Source organism: Neophocaena asiaeorientalis, unplaced genomic scaffold (assembly GCF_003031525.2).
Source record: "Neophocaena asiaeorientalis asiaeorientalis breed wild unplaced genomic scaffold, Neophocaena_asiaeorientalis_V1.1 scaffold556, whole genome shotgun sequence".
Lineage (NCBI taxonomy): Eukaryota > Metazoa > Chordata > Mammalia > Artiodactyla > Phocoenidae > Neophocaena > Neophocaena asiaeorientalis.
Genome location: NW_020171832.1, coordinates 980,903 through 993,352, shown reverse-complemented (window position 1 = coordinate 993,352; position 12,450 = coordinate 980,903).

Sequence of the window (12,450 nt, the reverse complement as noted above, 5' to 3'; positions counted from 1 at the left end):
CACACACACACACACACACACACACACACACACACACACACACACACACACACACACACACACACACACACGTATATGGGCACACACATGCCCCATTCCCCTAATGGAAGAAAGCTTTAAAAATCTGATTTAATTGCAACCAGGAGTGGGTTTAGCTGTGAATCTGATACCAACCAGGGTTCTTGGCTTTCCCCAATCAGTAGAAATTGATAAGAGGCCAGTTAAGAAATTCAGGCAAGGCTTTACTGGGGGAGGGGGCAAGCTGGTTCCTTATATGGGGTGAGGGTAGGGGTGTGTCCATGGGGTCTGGCCTGAGGGTGGCTTAGGTGTTTTGCCCACCCCTTTGGTGGTGTTGAGTGCAGGGGGCATGCGCAGTACCCTGCTTTTGCTCCTGACGCCCTGTTTTTGCTCCTGGCTCTTCAGAAATGGTAGTTGGGTTTTTTGGTTTTTTTGTATCTTGTTGTCCTGGATTTGCCCCAACTGCACATGCACGCAGTTATTTTTAGTCCCTTATAGTTTCTTTGTTGCTCTAGGAGACATTTGTTCAGGTGCAAGCACTGCAGCCAAGGGGCCCAGGTCCCAGCCTATCTCAGGAAGGGGAGTGGGACTGTTGAGGAGAAGTTAATAGGAAGGGAGCCATAAAAACATGCTTATGTTCAGCTGATCCCTTTGAACAAAATTAAGGGAGTTTATTTCTCTCACCTCCTTTTCCCATGCTTTCCTTGTCGTTTCTTTGCTATTTTTCATGTCACTGCAAGGTTGTGCTTATTGGGTGCTCTAATGTTTGTGTCTATAATGAAAATTAATGGAGTTTTATTTGGAAATGAAAAATTTTAAGTTTGGGAAAGGATGAGGAAGAGAAGAGAGTTGGAAGAGAGATTTTGTAATTTTTAAAGGGAATAGCACTAGTTACTCTTCTCTCATACCAAACCAAACAAATTTATTACCAAAACAGGGAAAGGAAATTCAGAATTCCTCCTGATTATGGAAATAAGATGAAAATTTAAAATAAAGTAAGAGGGACATTTTGGAGGTAGTATCAGTCAGATTCTTCCCTGTATTTATTTGCTGCACTGGGACAGTATCCTTATGTCCCAGTGGCAGGGGGAGTTGCTATGACTCAAGGAGGGGCAGTAAAGTTTTTTCTGGTCCTCTCCTTCGTTTTGAAAGAATTACCCCCAAAATTTCAAAACATTTTTCTTAGCATATTGTTCATATTTCCTCAAATGTAGACTCTGCAAAACCAAAGAAGTAGACTGTGTTAATTATGAAGACAGATACCCTCCAGGGGAGCAGTTCTGCCTCTGGTTCTAAACGCTATAGCGTCTCCTTGCTTTAGGCTCCACACATTCTTAATTCCGTAGGGACTAGTCTGAGGTTTGCTTAGCAAGCCCTTTCTTCACAGATGGTGAAAATTAATCCTATAAATAAGACTCTGATAGTGTCTGGGGTGGTAGTAATTTATATTCATAAGAGCAGCTATATTCCACGCAACCTAGAAATATCATTTGGATATTTAGTTAAGTTAAACACATATTTATTATTTAGACTGCTAGGTTTAGAGGAAAATGGAAAAATTATGCTTTCTGGTGTGGGTTGTTGAAATTACAAATCTGGCTTATTTTGAAGAGCTCTCTCAACCACAGTTTGGATGAATGAACCAATGAACAAAGGACTATCATATCCCAATTTAAGTTATTATATGTATCTCACTAAATTAAAATATTTTTTGTGCCCCAGATCTCTCCATAATGGTAGTTTCTAAAGAATTGCATTTGGTTCAAGGCAGTTATGTGATAACATTTTGTGATTAAATAAAGTTTAATTAGAGAGCATAACTGTGAGCCTAGGAAATGTATTAGCTTGTTTCACTGAACTGCATTTGAACAATGAGATAAATGATTTTAGCCAGGTTTCAAAATGCTTCTAGTGCATTCAGAAGTGACTTTGACAATTAAACCACAATAATCAGATATTACTGAACACTTAACAGTTGTACACAGAAAACTATTTATAGATAATAGCATTTATTAAAGTATAAAAAGAAACATTTTCAATGCTATAAAATATATAGTATTAAATAGATCATTTAAAATGTGCAAACATCTTTTCTGGTTGGTTTTAATGTGCATGTGTGTGACAGAATCTACATTTTCACCTAAGATTTCGTTGGGTTGATTTGAACTACGCCCTTTCTCAGAAAGCCAGAATCTACCACTTTCCAAGGTCTTAATGAATTCTACCCAATGCAACATTGCCATCTAAGGTTAGTCAGGCAGCTCAGCAATGACCTCCTGCAAGGAGATCTAAAACACAGAGGTAGAATTTTATGTTGTAGGAAATGAAAATAATGGGTATTCTTTGTTTGTTTAGGGTCCCTTTTCTGCTGTTCACAATGTGAATAGTGTTTATGTTGAATTTCTTATATGAAATTTAATAACCTGAGTGAATACCTTAATACCTAAGGGACAAAGAAACATTGTTAATTTCTGATGTTACCTAGGCACTTCATTGTGTACCAGTGCCTGTGTTGTGCCACACCTGCTATTTCACAGTCATGCTTAATCCTCATAACAAGCTTAGTATTGTCTCTGTTTTTTACACATGAGAAGACAAATATAGAATAGTTAAGTGACTTGCCTAAGGTTATGCATTTAGAGCCAGGCTTCTAAATCCTGGAGAAAGAGCTTCACACTTAACCATTGCTATTGTAAAAAAATAGATTTTTTTGACTTAAACAACAGACATTTATTTCTCACAGTTCCTGAGCCTGGAAGTCCAAGATCAGGGTACCACTGTGATTCGGTTCTGGTGAGGGCCCTTTTCTCACTGTGTCCTTACACAGTAGAAGAGGAGAGAGAACAAGTTCTCTGGTGTCTTTTCTTTAAAAGGCACTAATCCTATCATGAAGGCCCCAGCCTCATGACCTCATCTATCCCTAATTACCTCACAAAGGCCCCATCGCCATATATCATCACATTGGGCATCAGGCTTCAACTTATGAATTGAGGGGGACACAATTCAGTGGATGGTAAGAGAAGGCTTCTCCAAGGAGGAGCCCTTGGAGCAGCTTTCTGGGTAAAATGAGGGAAAAGGGATAAGAAACGGCTATTTTAAAAATAATTCCTAATGTACTTGCCTCTTGGTAATTAATTTTTTTTCTGAGGTCCTTCTACCATCAGGGCCAGATCGTAAGGCTTTTTATGCCAAGAAAGGGAAAAGATACTCACCTGTAAAAAGAAGCTCATGGGATTGGTAAGAAGGAGGCTATGACATAAGGAAAGTTGTTTCCAGAAGGGAAAGTAAGTAGGAAGTCCTTCTGGTACTAGGAGAAGAGGGGGACTGAAAAAAAGAGGAGGGCCAGATAAGAGTTTCTTTGCTCTTCCTGTTCTTAGGGTTGAACATGGGTTGGGTATGGTTAAACATCTAAACAGGTTTGGGTCTGTCAGAGAGTGTCTGGATTGGAGAGACTGTAAGCTGTGGAGGGAAGCCTGGGTTTGTGATGGTACCTTGTTCAATGTGGCACCACTACGTGGGCTCGATTCAGAAGTGAATGTTACGGAGAGATATTTCCATGGATGGGCCTAAAATAGTGTCTCTATTCCCTGTGGCCTGTACCATCACACACTGGAGAGTCACAAGTAGTTGCAGACTGTGTGAAGTGGAGAGGAATTTGGAAGCTGAGAGGACGAATAGATTAGAAGCAGCCTGGAGTCATGGAAAGGAGGTCACAGAGTACAGGGCCTTGTGAATGGAGGCATGACTAGAGGTCTACAACATTGTTGGTGGGTACCCATATGAAAGCCACAACAATGACAAGTGGGGTGAGGCCCACAAAGACCCAGAAGATGACACATGGACCAGAGGCTCTTCCCCACCTTGTCATGAACTTCACTTCAATAAAGAGGGAAGAAGATTTGGTCAGGGAGACTCCTTAAGAGGAAAGGAACCACCATAATGAAGATTCTAAATCTGAAATACACTGGTTCTTTACCTTAACAGAGCATTAAATATGGAAAGAGATGCTATTACCTTTATTTGGCTGAATCAAGTGTTCCTCCCCAACATTATCCCAACTCTATCTCAATGGCCATCAGCAGAAATGGAGCTAGAGCAAGCTGGAGCACGATGGGAGCAGTTGTGGAAAATAAAGTTATATTTAGTGCACATTTGAATTATCATAAATTCTGATTCTGCTATCTCATATTGATGTATGACATAAATATTAGAAGTCACTTCTGGCAAGTTGAGCAGTAACCTACTTCCCTTAAAAATAAACTGATCGGCATGACCCCTCAGGCACTAGAAATTCCTTGAGCCTTGAGCAGATGTCATGTCAGTCAGCAATCTCTGGTCACATTTTCATCCTCATTGGAAATCCCCAATGGAGTTGGGGAGCTACTGGTAATGCCTCCCACTTTTTTTTCTTAAAGACAGATAGGCAGTTGGGATATGTATAATCCCCTGGGCAGGTCACTGACTAGAAAATTCATTGACACTGCTAAGGATTTTGGGACCTTGAGAATATTGGTTAACTTTTCTGAGCTCCAGGTTCTTATGTACAAAATGGAAATAATAGTAAAACAGTATTTGTTGCATATAGTTTTTGCGAGGGTTGGTGAGCAATGAGACAAATATACTGTGGAATATAAAACTATTCTTGCTATTGTTAACATTATTACCATTGCTATTACTGTTGTTATTACCCGGTATATTTTGAACTGATAGTTGAGAGATGCTGATGTGGATAAATACCTAAGCACATGCAAAGCTGGGTATATGGTTTTATCAAATACTACCTCATTATTCTCCTAAAATTCAACATTTTATTGTGTATTATTTCATTTTAAATTTATTTTATTTAGTTTTGTTGATTCTCATCATCTAAATGACCATTTCTAGGCAGGCACTGTATCTTATGGCACATAAATACCCATTTCTGTAACAGAGGTTCTAATATGATATCTCTAGTACATACAAAAGCTATATAAAATATGAACTGGAGATTAGAAGTACTCATTTTCAACCGATTTATAAGATAGAAAAGTTCTTGAAAACAATGCTGAACAAATAATATAGGAAAAGCTGGATACATATAAATTAAAAATTAAGAAATCAAATCCAGTAAAGCTCTTAAAATTTCCAAATCCTTCCCTTTATTTTCTTGTTTCATTCATTGCTTAAGATTATTTTATTGCCTTTCTCCCTTATTATTACAAAAATACTGCAGCCTTAGGCTCATTGCAGATAAAAAAATTAGCATAAAGAATACCCATTATCTGTTCGTGTCTACCCAGGAACACCAAAAAACAAACAAACAAAAACCCCACAATAAAAACCCAGAACAAAAAAACAACAAAACAGAGTACTCATTATTCTATGCACTTTAATAACTGGATGGATAGCCTTCTAGAGCACCTTTAATTTATTAAAAAATTGATCAAATCACACTTAATCTTTTGAAAATTATCAGAAGTTATATAACCAGTTCCATCCTGTGGACATTTAGGTTGTTTCCAACTAACTCTTCTTATTGGACATCCAGGTTGTTTCCAACGTTCTTTCGTTACATATTAGGTTATTTCCAACTCATTACTATTACCTATTGCTGCTGTAACAGATTACCACACATTTCATGGCTTAAAACAACACAAATTTATTCTCTTATATTTCTGGAGATCAGAAATCTGAAACCAGCCTCACTGGGCTAAAGTCAAGATGTCAGCAGGGCTGGTCTTTTTTGGAGGTTCTGAGTGAAGAATCTATTTCCTTGCATTTGTCAGCTTCCAGAGGCTGCCAGCATTCTAATCTCTGCTTCTGTCACTTTGCCTTCTCTTCAGCATATCTCTCCCCCTATTTTCCCCTTATGAGGACACTTGTGATTACATTATTGGGCCTGCCTGGATAATGCAGGATAATCTTCTCATCTCAAGATCCTTAACTTAATCACATCTGCAGAGTCCCTTTTGCTCTATAATGTAACCTATTTGCAGGTCCTAGGAATTAAGACATGCACATCTTGAGGGGCAATCATCCAGCCAATAACAAAATATATAAATAGTATAAGCTGGTAGAATAGTCTGGGGAAAATACTAGGAAAAAGAAATCCTGAAAATTTTATGAAAAGTGATAAAAATGTTTAGAGACATACAAACAGTTGTAAAATTGCCAAAATTCCCAATACTGCCTGAAATAGGGACCAGTGTCCTTTGGTATCCATGTCAACCAAGATATTTCAACCAGTTTGAAGTCTTGATCAACCTGTTTTCTATCAAGTAACCTAAAGTCCACCATGTAAGTACAAGGAAAGATAAGTGAGGTAGACTGTGGGGCCTGTGTATCTCAGGATACAAGTCTCAGAGAAGTGAAAAATGAGCTGAGATCTGAAGGAATAGTCATGAATTAGGTGATGGGACATACGGGAAAAAGCTCCTAAAAACACAGGGAAGGAGGTGTGTATATGAGTGAAGAAAGACCTGGAGATAAAAGAGAACATTGTGCTTTTAGGGAACTGAAAGCAGGCTTATGTGGCTAGTGGTGTATTTTGAGTTGGCAGTGGGAGGGGATTGCTGCAAACGAGGAATCTGGTTAGTTAACTAGGGGCTGGATCAAGGTGGACCTCGTAAAGCCTGTTGTTTATGGATTTTTATCTTAAGCCAGATGCAGGGCCCTTGAAGATGAGCTGAGTCCCCAGATAACAATATCATTAATATGGCAACATTCCCCAACTTGATGTGCAGATTTAACACAATCCTTATCAAATTTCCACTTTTTTCCCCCAGAAACTGATGAGCTGACCCTAAAATTCATATGGAAATGGAAAGGACCCCAGAATTGTTAAGACAATCTTGAAAAAGAAAAAGTCGGGGGACTTACATTTCCTGATTTCTTACTACAGTAATGAAGATACTAGAATGATGAAGATAGTACAACATTGACATAAGGATAGACACATAGACCAATGGAATAAAAACCGTCACATTTATAGTCAGTTGACTTTTGACATGGGGTCATGATAATTCAATGGGGAAATAATAGTCTTTCCAACAAATGGTGGAGAAATAGTTATTTACAATTAAAAAAAAAAACCACGAACTTAGAGTTTACCTTATACCATACACAAAAATCAACTGAAAATGGATCATAAACATACATGTAAGAGTTAACATTTGAAAGTATCTAGAAGAACACATAGCTTTCTTTGAGTCATTAGCTATTAGGGACATGCAAATCAAAACCACATTGAGATACCACTTTATTTCCACTAGAATGGCTATAATAAAAAAGGACTGGTAATAACAAGTAGTGGCAAGGATGTGGAGATATCCGAACCATCATACGTTACCAGAGGGAACGTAAAATGATACAACCACTTTAGAAGAGAGCTTGGCAGTTTCTCAAAATGTTAAGTATATAGTTACCATATCAGCAATTCCACTTCTAGATATCTACCCAAAAGAATTAAAAATATGTCCACACAAAGACTTGTACAAGAATGTTCATGGCAGTACAGCTCATAACAGCCAAAGAATGGCAACAACCCAAATTTCCATCAGCTGTTGAATGGACAAATAAAATGTGGTATATCCATACAACAGAATTTTATTTGGCAATAAAAAGTAAACAAAAGGAATAAAGCACTGATAACATGCTACAACATGGATGAACCTTGAAAACACTATGCTAACTGAAAGAAGTTAGTAAAATGATCACATATGATTCTGTTTATGTAAATGCCCAGAATAGAGACATCTTTAGCAGCAGAAATATAGATTAGTGGTCGTCTGGGGATAGGGGTGATGGTAGGGGAGACTGAGGAGTGACTACTGATGTGTATGAGTTTCTTTTTGCGGTGATGAAAATGTTCTAAAATTAGATTTTGCTGATGGTTGCACAACTCTGTAAGGATAATGAAACCCATTGAATTGTACATTATAAATGGGTGAATTTTATGATGTGTAAATTATATCTTAATAATGATATTTTAAAAATGAAATCTAATACAAAGTACAACATGAATAAACCTCCCGACATTATGCTTTGTCAAAGAAGCCAGACACAAAAGACCACATATTGTAAGATTCCATTTAAATAGAATGTCTAGAATAGGCAAATCTATAGAGACAGGAAGTAGATTTAAGTGGTTGCCTAGAGCTTGGCGTGACGGAAGACTGGGATTTGAGGTTTCCTTTTTTTTTTTAAATATATATTTATTTTATTATTTATTTGGCTGCGTTGGGTCTTCGTTGCTGCACACAGGCTTTCTCTAGTTGTGGCAAGTGAGGGCTACTCTTGTGGTGCACAGGCTTCTCATTGCGGTGGCTTCTCTTGTTGCGGAGCACGGGCTCTAGGTGCGCCGGCTTCAGTAGTTGTGGCACACTGGCTCAGTAGTTGGGGCTCACGGGCTCTGGAGCGCAGGCTCAGTAGTTGTGGAGCACGGGCTTAGTTACTCCGTGGCATGTGGGATCTTCCCGGACCAGGGCTCGAACCCGTGTCCCCTGCATTGGCAGGCGGATTCTTAACCATTGCACAACCAGGGAAGTCCTGGAATTGAGGATTCCTTTAGGATAATGGAAATGTTCCAAAATTAGATTGTAATGATGGCTGCTCAAGTCTGTACTATGGTAAAAACTATTGAATTCTGCATTCTACATAGATAAATTTTATGGTATATAAATTATATCTCAGTAAAGCTGTAAAAAATTTTTTTAGTGGCCTTAGGGTTGACATGGTCAGTTTCCTTCAGGGTGGGGATGGATTAGAAAGGGGCCAAAGTGGAGGGCAAGAAGGCATGCTAAATTTTTCAAATGAGAGTTAAAGCTGGTCAGGATTTTTCAGTCAGATTTTATTAAAAGTAGATGTTTGTTCTCTAGAAGACTGTGATGATAATGGTTTCCCAGCTCTAGTCAGTTGCTTACCATCTTCACCATTTTTGTTGCAGCCACAGCTCACTATAGCTATGTAACAGGTGAGATGCATCCTGGGAGAAAGCATGCGTTGTTTCTGAATGTTAATAGTTTGCTGCTTATTGAGTCAGCTGATTCAGAGGCAGGACATTAATCAGGCTGTCAGAGTTATTTCCCTGAAAATAGAAGGAGCAGAAGAGATAGTAACCTGTGGCTTTCTTAAATCAGCAAGGCAGCCGTTTAAAACTTTGTATGCCTGTGGTGTCTGAGTGTCTCTCTCCTTGGCTATAATTGAAGGCTTTCTCTATTGAGACACACAGGAGACACTTATGCAACAAGTGGTAAGTACTGACGTGTTAAAAAAAAAAAAGCAAAAGCCTGCTTCTTATACATCTCCAGGCCTCTCATCAATAACTTGAACCTCATATAACAATACACTTATGAAAACTGATTTATTTTTAGTCTTCTTTCAGGTAAGCCATAATGTCATAATATCACAAAATTCAATACAGGTAATAATTTTTAACTGTTGGAAACATTCATTTAAAAAACTAGTATGGGGCTTCCCTGGTGGTGCAGTGGTTGAGAGTCCGCCTACCAATGCAGGGGACACGGGTTCGTGCCCCGGTCCGGGAAGATCCCACATGTCGCGGAGCGGCTGGGCCAGTGAGCCATGGCCGCTGAGCCTGTGCGTCCAGAGCCTGTGCGCCGCAACGGGAGAGGCCACAATAGTGAGAGGCCCGCGTACCGCAAAAAAAACCACAAAAAGACCCAACTAGTATGTGTATCGTAAAGACAGCAATTTAAACACATGTAACTGAGTGTTGGTTCATTCCTTGACTGTTTAGAAGGACAGCTCTGCATGGGAAATAAGAAAATGGAGTAGATTAGTGTATCTATTCATCTGATGCTGTGGCATGAATATTACCCAGGATTCTAAATGATTATAAAGGTAAGGGAATGACAGAGAGGAATATAAAAGCCAAGTGATATCTAACAAGCTGAGCCTGACTACAAGACTGAAATCCACAGTGAATTCACTGTGGTTGCTGTCGTGCTGGGGCTTTGCTGAAACTTGCAGCAGTGTTCCCCTGCAGTTGATATGGAGTTTGAGCTTTTCCTGGAAACCATGTAAACAGCTTTTAAATACTTTTATAGGCTTTGTTATTAAGATGGTTCTCATAACCTTTAGGGGCTCAGGTGTTTTCCTTTGCTTGAAGGCAGAGACAAGCCTGGGCAGAATGTGTTATTGTTCTTGGAAGGGAACCTGACCTTCGCCAGGGCCCTGGGAGAACAGCAAGGATCAAACAAGTCTGCGAGAGGGTGGTGGAAACATGCAGCGCACAGACTCAGACCTAAGAGTCTGGGTGTGACACGTGGGACTAAATACCCGTGGCCATTTGCAGCAACATTCTAATGTCTTTTGCTTTGATCAGGGGTTCTTGAAATCAGAGCCCCATGGAAATAAAAATTAGGTTCAAAGTATTATTGAGTAAACAATCTCACCTTGATAGTTAACAAAACAACTTGCTACTGCTTCCTCTGACAACATATTATTAGGCTATCACTGAACAGAGCCTCGAAAGGCTCACCCCCAAACCAGAACATCGCTGATTCCTTTAGCACCATAGACCCTGGGAAAGGCCGGTTAGTCCAGAGAGATGGAGAGGGCTGGGCCGCGAAGAAGCTGGACCTAGGGCCCACCCTCCTGGACTTGGTCTGTGTCTTGTCTCTCTACTACAAGGCCTCAGAAAGGACATAGGCTTTGGTATCTGCATGTTTGCACGTACTAGCCATGTGAACTCATTTGTAAAGTGAACAGAAGAAAACCAGTCCCATAGGGTGTCATGAGGGCAAGGTGAGGTGTTGAACATCCATCACTGTGCATTTAATAAAAATGCTCTGCCTAAGAGCACAGATGATGTTTTTCCTCTTCTCTGCCTCATCTTTGATGAATTCTACTACATTTGGAGGATGTAGTCATGTGGCCCCAGCAAAATATACTATCATCCTGGGAATTATTGGATACCAGATGCAGCTACACAAATCAGAAGCCTCATCAACACTGAATCTAGTTCCTGACCTAGAGGAAGAATAATGCATGTGGAAACAATTTGTACAGTATAAAATGCTATAAAGATGCTAATTTTTGTTATTTGTATAAATTAATTAATTTTAATGATTTTTATGGCGCCTAGTGCAGCTTTTGCCCAGAGGATTAAGACAAAACAACTTTGGTAATAAACATATCTTTGTGCAAGGGTAGCCCTTGGCAACAAGAAGGGTAATTGCTTAGAAACAGCTGCCTTCTGGTGAAAAGGAAGAGCAAACATGAGTGAGGAATAGATCCAGATAGTTCTGAGAAAGCCCTGGACTAAACCTTTTCAGCTCAAGAGAGGGGTTCTCAGGCTATTGGTGAGGAATGGTCTGTCACCCAGAATGCCATTTTGTTTAGATGAAGCCAGACTCTGGAGCCTATCTGGGAAGAGATTTTCCTGGTAATCCATCTTTTTCTTTAAGTCATTTCAGTATCTTTTTTTTTTTTTTTTTTTTTTTTTTGGCGGTACGCGGGCCTCTCACTGTTGTGGCCTCTCCTGTTGCGGAGCACAAGCTCCGGACGCGCCGGCCCAGTGGCCATGGCTCACGGGCATAGCCGCTCCGCGGCATGTGGGATCTTCCCGGACCGGGGCACGATCCCGTGTTCCCTGCATCTGCAGGCGGACTCTCAACCACTGTGCCACCAGGGAAGCCCCAGTATCATTTTTAAAGACTGAGGGTGGAATCTGTGGACCATGCACATATTAGAAAACTAAGACTAGTCAAATATTCGACAGACAGATGTCAATCAGGGGCCAACGGCATGCCATCCACTAGCTCGCTTGTGAAGGTCTAGTCAGCTATGGGGGACTGTGGTGTGGGCCTGCAATTCTACCAGTGAAGTGGTAATGGGAGGCGCTCTTTTGGGACTCCCCAGAGTCAGGTAGAGATTATACTTAACCAACAAATATGTACTGGAAATTCTTCAGTGGAGAAGTAAAGGAAATGACTTTTGTGTGGAAGTGTTGGTGGGACCCAGGTGACTGATAATGATGATGATATTAGGGGAGTAACTGTGTGTGTTCGTGTGTAGAGGGGATTGCAGTGGAATGTGCATGTGTGGAGGAGTTGTAAAACAGAGGGGGGGATTTTTCTTACAGTAGTATTTTTTCTGTTTATAAAAGAAGTACAAGAATATTGTAGAACATGTGGGAAAATATGGAAAAGTATAACGAAGAAAATTTAAATCACCCATAATCTACTACCAAAAACTAAAAGTACTGCATGGGTGTCAGTCTGGGCTGGCAATGAACATGGAAGCATGAAAAACATTGGTTCATTAAAACAGTAGGAAAAGGGATTTTTTTTCTCCTTTTTTCTTTTTATTTCAGTTTGCAGTGGTTTCTTCTAGTGCTTTTAATGGAAATATGTGTAGGAAAGAGAGCTGTAATATATTGGTAAAGTTTAGAAATTTAGATTGTATACACTGGTTTGTTAGCTCTTATCT